Raw genomic sequence first — 11,435 nt, forward strand, 5'->3', positions numbered from 1 at the left:
TCTCTCTGTCTCCAAAACCACTCATCTTTTATCTGCACTTCTTTCTCAAGTAGGAGCAGGATTGGTATAATGGGTCAAATTCCCAGACCTTACATTGGTTACTGTTGCATTGGGTGTAGTTTTAAAAGGGGTAGCATGTAGAGCTCCCGTCAAGGTGGCCCTTTTGAATGCATCCTCTTCTCCCCCACAGCTTTGTAAAACCTGCACAGACAGGTGCCCCAGTCCACTCTGCTCTTGGAATTGACGTAAGCTTCTCACTCCTTTTCCTCTGACCCCTCTCTGGGTTGGCCTTTCCTCGCAAAGAAGTGGCAAGCCCAAGATATTTAGTTGAGTCTGCAGAATGGAGGTAGGTACTAAGTATTTGAGTTATCAAACTAAAACATATGAAGAAAGAAAGTGATTAGCTCCTCCTTTTTTTAAGAAAGTGATTAGGGTAAAGTGATTAGAGGATTTTTAAGTTTTGCTATGTGTGACACAATGTCATTTCCTCCTTGCCACCTCATCAGATCTGCAATAAATACCTACATATTTTTAAGGTTTTATGTAGTTGTATTTATGTTTCTTTTAGGCACTGTGCTAAAACTGGTCTTAAGACAAACCATTTTCTTCCAGTTTTGTGGGTGATCCTGAGAGCTTGGCCAAATGCTGTCATCCAGTTTTAGCATTTCTTTTTTTTTTTTTTTGGTGAGGAGATCAGCCCTGTACTAACATCTGCCAATCCTCCTCTTTTTTGCTGAGGAAGACTGGCCCTGGGCTAACATCCGTGCTCATCTTCCTCCACTTTATATGGGATGCTGCCACAGCATGGCTTGCCAAGCAGTGTGTTGGTGCACGCCCGGGATCCGAACCGGCGAACCCCAGGCCGCCACAGCGGAGCGCACATGCTTAACCACTTGCTCCACTGGGCCAGCCCCCCATTTTAGCATGTCTTGTATTGGCATTTTGGATTAACATGTTCTGAAAACTCAAGTTCAACATCATCATTATTGGTACAAAAAATACTAAAACATAGAAATGAGGTAAGTTATTCTATTTCAAGAGGGGGAGTCTTTTCTATAAATCATAGTTTTAAAAATTTTCCATTTACACTACTGGTTATGGTCATTTAGGAAGTATTTTTAACAGCATGTAACAATCTGACTACATCCCACCCTTAACTAAAAGTTGCACTTATTTATAGGATATTTATTCTGAATTCTGATTAAGCAGCATTGAAATTAAGAAATCCAAAGACGTAACTCTCATTTGGAGCCACGATCTGCCTCCACTTACATCCATAACAGTTGTCAATCAGAATTGTATGCATGATCTAACGAACAGACCATGGCCTCATGAGATTCTAAACACTTCGGGCTCCCAAAAGATTTTACTTGGAAAATAAATTATGTTGATATAAAATTATTAAAAAATTTTAAATTCCCCATTTGATAAACACAAAATCTTAATAAAAAAACAACAGCTATTTTTGAGACCTTACCCTGTGCCAGCCGCAGATCTAAGAGCTGTATGTACATAGTCTTTGTCTAACTCTCTCAACAACCCAACTGAGGCAGATCTCGTGTTCGATCCTCTTTTACAGACGAAGAAATGGACACATGGAAGTGAAACACCTTGCCCAAGGTCACAGTTGGTAAGGAACAAAACCAGGAACTAAAGCAGTTTAACTGGCTACCAAACCAGCACTCTTAGCTGAATGTTGATTTCCAAGAATCGTTTAAAATATAATCTGCTCCTGTAAATGGATCTGTGCTAATATGTAATAATGCCCATGTCAAAAACAATATTTGATATGGCTACAACCAATATTAAAAAATAATATAGTCATTTTTTAAAAAATTGAATAATGTGCCAGTTATTGATTTATTACCTCTCTGCTCCAAATTCGTCTTTTTCCTTGCTCTATGAAAATGGATCTGGACCCCTTAAGTATTTTTTTTCTTTGCCAGCTGGCACGGAAGCTCTCTCAGTAGAAGGTCTTGGAGAGACAGGGCAGAGAAAAGAGTTTCATTTCCTGGTCTCCATATTCTCAGTAGGCGTCTCCCACCGCAGGGAAGCTCTTCCAGCACTAGGCTCCTACAGTGCGGAATGCCCAGCAGCTTCAGCAGCCATCAGCTTTCCCCAGCACACACCTCCAATGTATCTCTGATGAGACCCCTCCCTGTGAAAAGCTTTCCCCAGCACGCTAAAGGGTGGATTTCCAGCACATTCCATCAATGGGGCATCACAGTGACTTCTTTGCCATCCAGTGAGCCATAGTCTACGCCTTGGGAGAATGGGGACTTCTCTGGGTGTTTATCTCAGGCTTAGGAGTAGTGACTGCTTCTTACATCTGCTATTCATGCATTCGTTAGAGTTCTCTTCACTTTTTACTAGCCAATCCCATACTCCACCAATCCCCGCTATAGTTAATAATGTTCCATTAAACTTTCTCTATTCAAGTTACTGTGTGGTTTTCTCTCCCAATTGGGCTCTGACGGAAAGAGATACTTATCCCAAATGAGAAATTTATTGAAAGTAATCTTGTAAGAAATGACTAAGTAAACGTATTTTCTTTAAAAAAAAACTTACTAAGAAATACAAACAATATTGTTTACAAACAAAATGTGTATTTAACATAATTATTAATGTACTTGAAATGTTAAATGCAATAACCGTCAAGTTGAAATCTGTAATATTTTTATCTTGTAAAAAGGAAGTCTTTTGTCTATTATCTTATTTTCTATTTATTACAATATTTAATGGGAAGTGAATAAGGAAGGCACCTAGCATACTGATCATGACTAAACATTATACAGACTTAAGTTAATTATTTAAATGTACTCAAATGAAACCCAAATATACCAAATTTAATAGATATGTGTTGTAATCATTACTGACTCTGCAACTTAATATATATTTAAATGTATTTTTATTCTGACCATAAATATAGTGTGAACCCATATTTCACAAAGCCATAGGCACGTTCCAAGCCAAAAAGAAAGAAAAAATTTTAGTTGAGTTTAACTCCTTTCAGCCAGTTACGCCTAGGGAAATACATATTGGAATGCAGAAAGTCAGTTCTCAAGTGTTTGAAGTGAAAAATTAATCAGAAAGCAGCAAGTTTGTGGAACTGGGTAAAACAGCTATTAGTAACTTAAAAAATCCATAAAAGTTAAATCTCAGGCAAAGTTGGCAGAGAGCAGCTGATCTTCAAACACCGTGAGATTCATCACAGGTCTAACCTATTCAGTTACGTGACTGAACAGCCGATGTCTAGGCATGTGTGCTGAGGAGTTCATTGCCCATTGAAAACATATGACTCTTAAAACTTTTGTTTATCGTAGAAGTGTGATTTTAAGGTTTGGAAAAATCTATGTTAACAAAAGCTAGACTCTTCCGAAACGTAAGACCACCCTGTGCTGTGACTTTCTCAGTTGCCATAAAATAAACTTGGTCTTACTTTGTCATTACTTAGAAGGAAGACCACCAAAGAAAATCCAAGGTGTGACTACATGCAGTGATTCAATAAATAGCCCTTTTTTGTGGAATCAACATTTAATATTGGCTTCAAAATAGTGTTCCAACCTGTCCCAACCACACACAAAGTTTACAGGGTCTGCTTTGGTTCCCTGATTTCTGATTCAGACATTGACACCTTGGAGATTGTGGAGAAGTCAAGGATTAAAAGTGAAAATGCTATAAGATTAATTCAACTCTAAGGGAGCTGGGAAAACAGCAGGCTTTGGTGTGCTGTGTGTATTCAGATCATTTCTGGAGAATCTTGGCTTCTTCCCTTGGTACCATCAGCCTTAGGCAATTCACTTAACATTTCTGATCCTTGGTTTCCTCATCTGTAAAAGAGAGATAAGAATTCCAACCTCACAGAGTTCTCACGTGGAGTAAAAAAAATTATCTATGCACGTGTCCTGCCAGCAGTAAATCTTAGTTTCCTTCCCCACTCATCCCCATTCCTGGGAACCTATTTTTGCCAAACACCAGTTCAAGCGTTCTAGAAGAGTTAGGTAATGACAAAATGGAGGTGGAAAGGAAGGTATGTAAGACATGAAAATTAGGACTAAAAATCAGGAAACAAGGAGAGGAATGTAGAGGGCAATGTCGAAGGTAAAACTAATTTATTGCTGTTCTGCTCAAATTATTATTTTTCTTTTTTATGCTCTAAGCTTTCTGTCATTACTTTACTTGACATCCAATAACAACTTGCAAGAGAAAGCAAACAGAATATACTTTACCACACGATCAAAGCATAGTGTACCCAAGAAACCACTGGTTCCAGACGTTGTTTTTTTATTTATAAAATGTTGGCCCCTTCTAGGTTAACAGGCAAAGAAACGCCTGTGTGATACAAAAGATTCTAGTTATTAGAATGCCTTTACTCTGTTGTAAATTATATGGCATACAACAAGTCACACTGACTTTCTGGCAACACATATACACTTTTCAACATTTGTATTATCATTTGTATTATTTTGTTTATTCCTTTTTCATAAAGCATTTAACATTAAAACAACTTCACTAGTTCATCATCAATAGTTAATTTTAAGACAATAGCAAAAAAAAGTCAAAATTTTTATTTTAAAGTAAGTCAAGTCTTATAATAACTATACCCAGACAACAACATGTAATATATAGAAAATTTTACAAAAAGAAAGAAGGAAGCCACTTGAACATGGGATTCTGAAAAGGGGTCGCTTACTTGGCTTAGGCTACTTTAGGCAACAGAATTTTGTCTATAAAGCATGCTCTGCACAGTCCAAGCACCTATATATGTAATATTAAATGTGTTTTATGTAGGAACTTGATGAGAATGAGCGAAGGACTTATTCAGGACTAAACCCTTATTCTAGATTAGTAACTATTATGTTTCTGTTTTGCACTTCTGTGTAAACTAACTATACAATATTCAGCATTCTGATACTTGTCTCTACTTTCTCCTCATTAAGAACTGGTAGTGATCCACATCCAGTGTGGGTCTGGAAACAGTCCCTGTCCCCTCCAGATCATCTTCTGCATACCCTCTATTGTTCTTGTACCACACAATCTGGCCTTTACTGATACTTCTCCTTCTTGCTCTGAGCCCTTAGCCATGTTCACAGATAGACTTGGTAATCTGGTCCTGTTTTCCTTTGCTTCTCAGACAACTGCTCTGAGTTTGCATTCTCCCTGAGAGATCAACATTCTACAACTCTGCAACTTGTGACCTCTTTGGGATTTTTTCTTTTTTTTTTTTTTTAAGTTGTATAACTTTAGTTGGAGAATTTTAAGCCCCTCTTGCTAGGTAAAATAAAATTACGATCTTCCTAGAGTCATAATTGAAAATGGATCCTCCCTTTACTCAACCCCTTGACCTCACATGCAATCCATTTCATACCCTTTGATGACAGTGTCAGTGCCTAAATGCCCGGTGTTGTATGGATGACATATGTAAGATGTCAAATCTAATATTTTGGTAAATAGTCTATAGATTTTCTACTAGGCAGATTTTAATAATATGATATTTTTTACGATATTTATCAAAAGTATATTTTTGCCTGATTCCTCTTGATATATATTTTTAATGGCTGTTAACGTTATATAAGATGTTTCAAACATAGGTTCTCTATATATAAACCATTTGGGAAATAAGAATACAAAATGGTGGGAAGTGGAAATTATTAAAATAACATGTGTCAGTTTTGCCCTCAGTTTTCACTAAAATGGCTGAAATCAGTGGCCCAACCCAAAACCATGTATTTTGCTTTCTGTGGAACAAGAACTCACTCTATCTCTTGAAAAATATGTGTGATGAGAACATGTTTGGAGCCAGCTGAGAGACTATACTTCAGAAACAGTGTTTTATGTGTACACAGAATTAAATCAACAAATATTTGAAAAATGCAGCCAAAAGAATGAGAAGACGACAGGCTCTGAAAAGTAAGAACACGTGATGTGCTTTTCAAATATTCATAAAATCATAGAAAAGATAAAGGTTGAAAAACACGGGAGAATAACATAGTGACGTAGTAATACATGGATGCATTTTATTTTTCTTGGCAAATAAGATATTGGGGAATAAATCCAGAATGTTATACATAACTTTTTATTTGGCTTGTTATTTTGAAAAAATTTCAAATCTACAAAAATGTTTAAAGAATTAAAGAATACATCCTTTACCGATTTTTTATCATTTTGCAAAATTTGTTTTCATTCTTTCTCTGAACATTTGCCTTTTTATACTTCAGCATGTATTTCCTAAGAACAAGGATAATTGCTTGTACAACCACAGTACAATAATCAAATTCAGTAAGTGTAACATTAATATAACACTTTTGTCTAATTTTATTCAATCTGTAGTCCATATGCCAATTGTTCCAACAACATCCTTTATAATTTTTTCCCCTTTAGTTCATGATCCAGTCTAGGACCACGTATTGCATTTAGATGTCACATTCCTTTAGTCTGGAAAAGTATCTCAGCCTTTCTTTGTCATTCATGACATTGACATTTCTGAAAAAGATATGTGTTAGAAACCATGAGGTCATTCTGATACCACCAAATCCAGTCCAACCTCACAAGGCTCTTCCTTGCCATCCTGTGTCATATTCCTGTCTCCTTTCCTCCACAGTGAGGACCCTGGCTCCCATCATCAACACACTTACCCATTCGCCTAATCCACTCAGCATTCATACACCTAGAAAAAAGGAACCCACTAAAAAAGTTTAAGATACAGAATCAAATTAATGTGTTCAAATTATTTTGATTAGTTCTTTTTACCCCTTCAGCGTGGTTATGTCACTTTTCTTGGAATACAATTATCTAAAAAACTATTCGCAATCACTCTGGGGTTTTTCTCTCATCCTGTTGATTTAATTTTATTTTTAAATATGTAGAATATTAACATGCTTCCAAATGCCAAAACTGCACGTAAAGGTATACTCGGAGATCTTTCTTCCCTCCCATATCCTCCCACCTCACTCCTCCCCTGCAGGTAACCACTTTCCATGTTTCCTGATTTATCCTTCTTATGTTTCTTTTTGAAAAAGTAAGTAGATACATATTTGTTTCCTTATACCCCCATATTTCTTTTATTTATTTATTTTTTAATTTTTTTGAGGAAGATTGGCCCTGCGCTAACATCTGTTGCCAATCTTCCTCTTTTTTCTTTTTTCACCCCAAAGCCCCAGTACATAGTTGTAGATCGTAATTGTAGAGTTGTAGCTCTTCTATGTGGGACACTGCCTCTGCATGGCTTGATAAGCAGTGAATAGATCTGCACTCAGGATCCGAGCCAGCAAACCCCAAGCCACTGAAGTGGAAAGCACAAACTTAACCGCTACACCACCGGGCCAGACCCTAACCCCATATTTCATATATAATAGGTAGCTTACTGTATAGATTCTTTTATACTTTGCTTTTTTCACTTAATAATATATATCCTAGAAATCACTTCCTATCAGCTCATAGAGCTCCTCCCCATTCTTCTTTATAGCTGCATAGTATTTCATTGTGTGTATGCACATAGTTTTTTCAACCGATATCCTATATTTAGGCATTTATTGTTACTTGCAATTATAAACAATACTGTAACAAATAACCCTGTGTATATGTAATTTTGTGTAGTTGGAAGTGTACGTTCAGAGTAAATTCCTAGAAGTGGGATTGCTGGACCAAAAGCTAAGAGCATATATAATTTTGTTCATTTCTGCTTTATCTGACATCAAGTTATAACCTTCTAACTTTTTGTTGTTTTCAGTGCTTGGTATATCTTTTCCCATTCCTTTATTTCTAGCCTTTTTGAATCTCTATGTCTATTTGCCATGTTTCCGTTATACAGCATAGAGCTGTATTTTGCTTTCTCAGCCCAATTTGAATATCTTTTTTCTTTTAATAGATGATTTAGATCCATTCACATTTTTTTTATACAACTGATATGTTTTGTGCCAACTCTATAATGTTATTTTATGTCATAATTACTTGGTTTACTATGTTGTATTTATCTTTTTCTCTTTGTGATGTGATTCTTTGCTATATTTAAAATTTTTATTTGTTTTAGGAAGGTTTGTATTTTTGCCCTATACACCCAATTTCCAGTTTTAACACCCAATTTTCACAACTAATTTTCATAGAAAGTTCATGGCTATAAATAATAAATAATTCAGTTTAAATAAAATGTTTCCGAACACCAACAAACACTTTTATCACACATTATAAAACTTAGTTTTAACTTAGTTAGACTTAGTTTTAACAGGGCTTGGAAGTGTAGGTCATTGTGGCAGAGTGCTTCAGCTGAGAGACAATCTCAAGTCTTGCCCAGAAGATTTAAACCATGGCAATCGTGAAGCAAATTCTTCTTGATTATTGAGCTCAGTTTGCAAGTAAATGATCTTGAAGGATGAAAGTTCAGGGCACTCACATAACCTGTCTGTAGAGGTTGGGCTATTACGACTACATCCCCCTGTCCCAACTTCTCCTTTGCTCCCACACTGTTATTTTGATACAGCTAAAAGTTCAACTCCCCAGCTCAACTCCAGTGCCTCCTAATGAGGGAAGCGTAACACTATCCAGGCGTCTCCCAGCACAGTGATCTGAATGTCCTTGCTCCGCGCAGTCTGATTTATGTCAGCTTGGTTAAAAATCACCCACATGCTCTGGAAACCCCCTGTGGAGAGGTGTGCACTGGCCCCAAGCCATAGCTCTTTTCTTCTTCTTCTTTTCTTCTCCCTGCCCAAAATCTGTGGTTGGAGGGACCTGCTGTGTATTTGTGAAATTATCCTCATAGGGACACAGAGAAGAACTTTGGCCTCCATGAAATAATTTACACCTAATTTAGTTAAAAGAGTGTAAATGATGGGACTGCTTTATACCATCAATAAGAAGCATCACTTGCAAGATTTTTCACGCAAGGTTTGAGTACTCGCAGCAAACATTTTCTATCTTCTGGGGCTAGAAAAATCTCTCGGAGTAAGAGATTATTTTTGACAATATGGTTCTAAATCCTTGGGGGAAAGAAAAGAGTCAGGGCAGATGGCCTGAGGCCAGTCAGGAAACCCTTAATCACCCAGAAAAACAAGGAATGGGAGAGGTCATTATTCTTTGTGGGCCAGACTGTAAAACAATGTTTTTAAGTCTTCAGATTTATAGCAAAGCACCTTGAAATATCTCAGGCAATTATGAAGAACAAGACTGCTCCAAAAGGCATTATACAAAATTTTCTTGCTCATTTTCCTTAAAATAACAAAACTGCCTAACCATCTTGTAACCTCACTAGAGAACTTTCCTATTGTATCTATCACTGAATTCTTTCATGATGGTCGATTTATCGCAATGACTACCCCAATTAATCCTAAACATCATAATAATTTAATGGAAAGAGAAATTAACTGGGGACAGTGTGCACACACTTATTCATTTTCAAGCATATAATTTGGCTGTAATATCTTCCACTGGCAAGTGTAAAAAGACTATGAGAGATTGACTGGAAGACCTTCAGGTGGGTGGGCCATAATGGACCAAGAGTCATAAATCCTGGAATTAAAGGCAGCAGTAGCGATTAAGAAGAAAATGAAATTAATAGCTGCTGAGCCCTGCAATGTATCAGGCTTTCTCCTAAACCCTTTCATTGTATCATTATATCATATATACTTTAAATCATTTAATACTTACAACAACCATGAAGCAAAAGCTTATTACTGATGTTTTTATAAATAAAGAAATTGAGACCCCAATTGGTTAAGTGACTTGCGAAGCTCGCACAGCTAGCATGTGGCAAAGTTAAAATTCATTCCCAAAGTCCACGCACACTCCAGAGCTCCAAACTAGCAAAGGGCAGGCTCACGTGAAAACAGAGCTGGAAACACCACATGCCAAAATGTGCAATAATCTTTTACTGTAATGAAAATTAATAATAATGATGACCTATTTACACATCACTCTTACTTCCAGGACATTTTCACCAACACATTCATGAATATTGTTCTATCCATACAGGTGAAGGAGGGTGAGTGCAAAAAAAGAAAATCTGTAATATTTAACTGTTTGCCTGTGCTTTCATGATTCTACCTCAGACTACAAAGAAACTATGATTAGCCATGAAAGAAAGTCACTGTAAAAGAACATTTTCCTTTTTGGCAATGAAAATACAATTTGATTTTGCTTGAGATGATATTAACATGCAGTTTAGAACAATAATAGAACATGAGAGAAAGAGACTCTGCACCTCATTTGTGTTATTACTTAGAAGATAAAAAGAAAAAGATAGATAGCTTTTATAAAAAGGAAACTTTACGTAGAGGGCAGTCCCATACTGAAGAATTGATACCTAAAGTAAGAACTGAATTTAAGGCTTTTGCATCAAGCCGAGAAATAGAGAATTTCTGGGATGGCCAAGTTCATAAGACGTTAAAATGCATAGAACCACACAAGAAATCTGCCAATAGCTTCAATTACCAGTTAAACACAAAAGCCTTACAGTGAGCACATCCAAGCACGTACATTAGGAAACCCAGACACTGAATGGGAACATGATCAGAAATGACTCAGCTTGTAGATTAAAAGTTTATTACTTACATTCTAAGTAGTCCAAGTAATATTTCTGATTTTTGAATTTCTTAGGGCTATTTTCATAAGGAAGACAACATACTCTCTTGAAGAAATAACACCCACTAGAGGTTGGAAAACTGTGTTTTCGTCCAGACGAGTCACTACGTAGGTCACTTAACTTACTTGCCTGGGCCGCAGATTCTTCATCTATAAAATACAAAGAAATTTAACTGGATAGTCTAAGATCATTTTCAAGGGTAAAATTCTCATTGAGAGCTATATTTTGTCAATAAAGAGTTTTTGTTCTTTATTGGTGGCTCATAATCCTGAGTTCCTTAGACTCTGTTCCCTGAAAGGAAATTAGGCACCGCGTTTGTGGGAACATGGATGGGAGATCACATTTAGAGACAACTCCAACAAATTATAGACACATGTTCCTTTTGACCTTAATATTTACAAAGTTATGTCCTGCTGATATGGCTTAAAAAAGAATGATATATAGTGTCTCTAGAACATAATTCTTTTTTCACAACTAGCATACAAAGGTGAATACTATTGATGTGAGGATCAAGTTTCCTGGCTCTCAGCAAGAATCATTGCATTTGTGTTAATTAATCATTGGCAACCTGGTAAATTTTTGTCCAAATGAGTAAGTAGCTGCTATTAAAAAGAAATAGACTAAGTGTATCAGGTAAAGTTATATGCAAAAGGTAAAAGCTATAAATTATAAAACTATAAGGTGATATGATAATTAAGGTAACATGAAGAATTTAAATAAAAAGCCTATAAATTTTTAGAAGAAAACACACACCAATCAATGTGAAAAAGTATACCTACAGATAATAGAGTGAAGATATTTTTATGGAAACAATAAAAATAGAAAGTAGAACCTGAAATATGCTGAAAGAATCAGGACCACG

The sequence above is a fragment of the Diceros bicornis genome, chromosome 23 (genome assembly GCF_020826845.1).
Source record: "Diceros bicornis minor isolate mBicDic1 chromosome 23, mDicBic1.mat.cur, whole genome shotgun sequence".
NCBI lineage: Eukaryota > Metazoa > Chordata > Mammalia > Perissodactyla > Rhinocerotidae > Diceros > Diceros bicornis.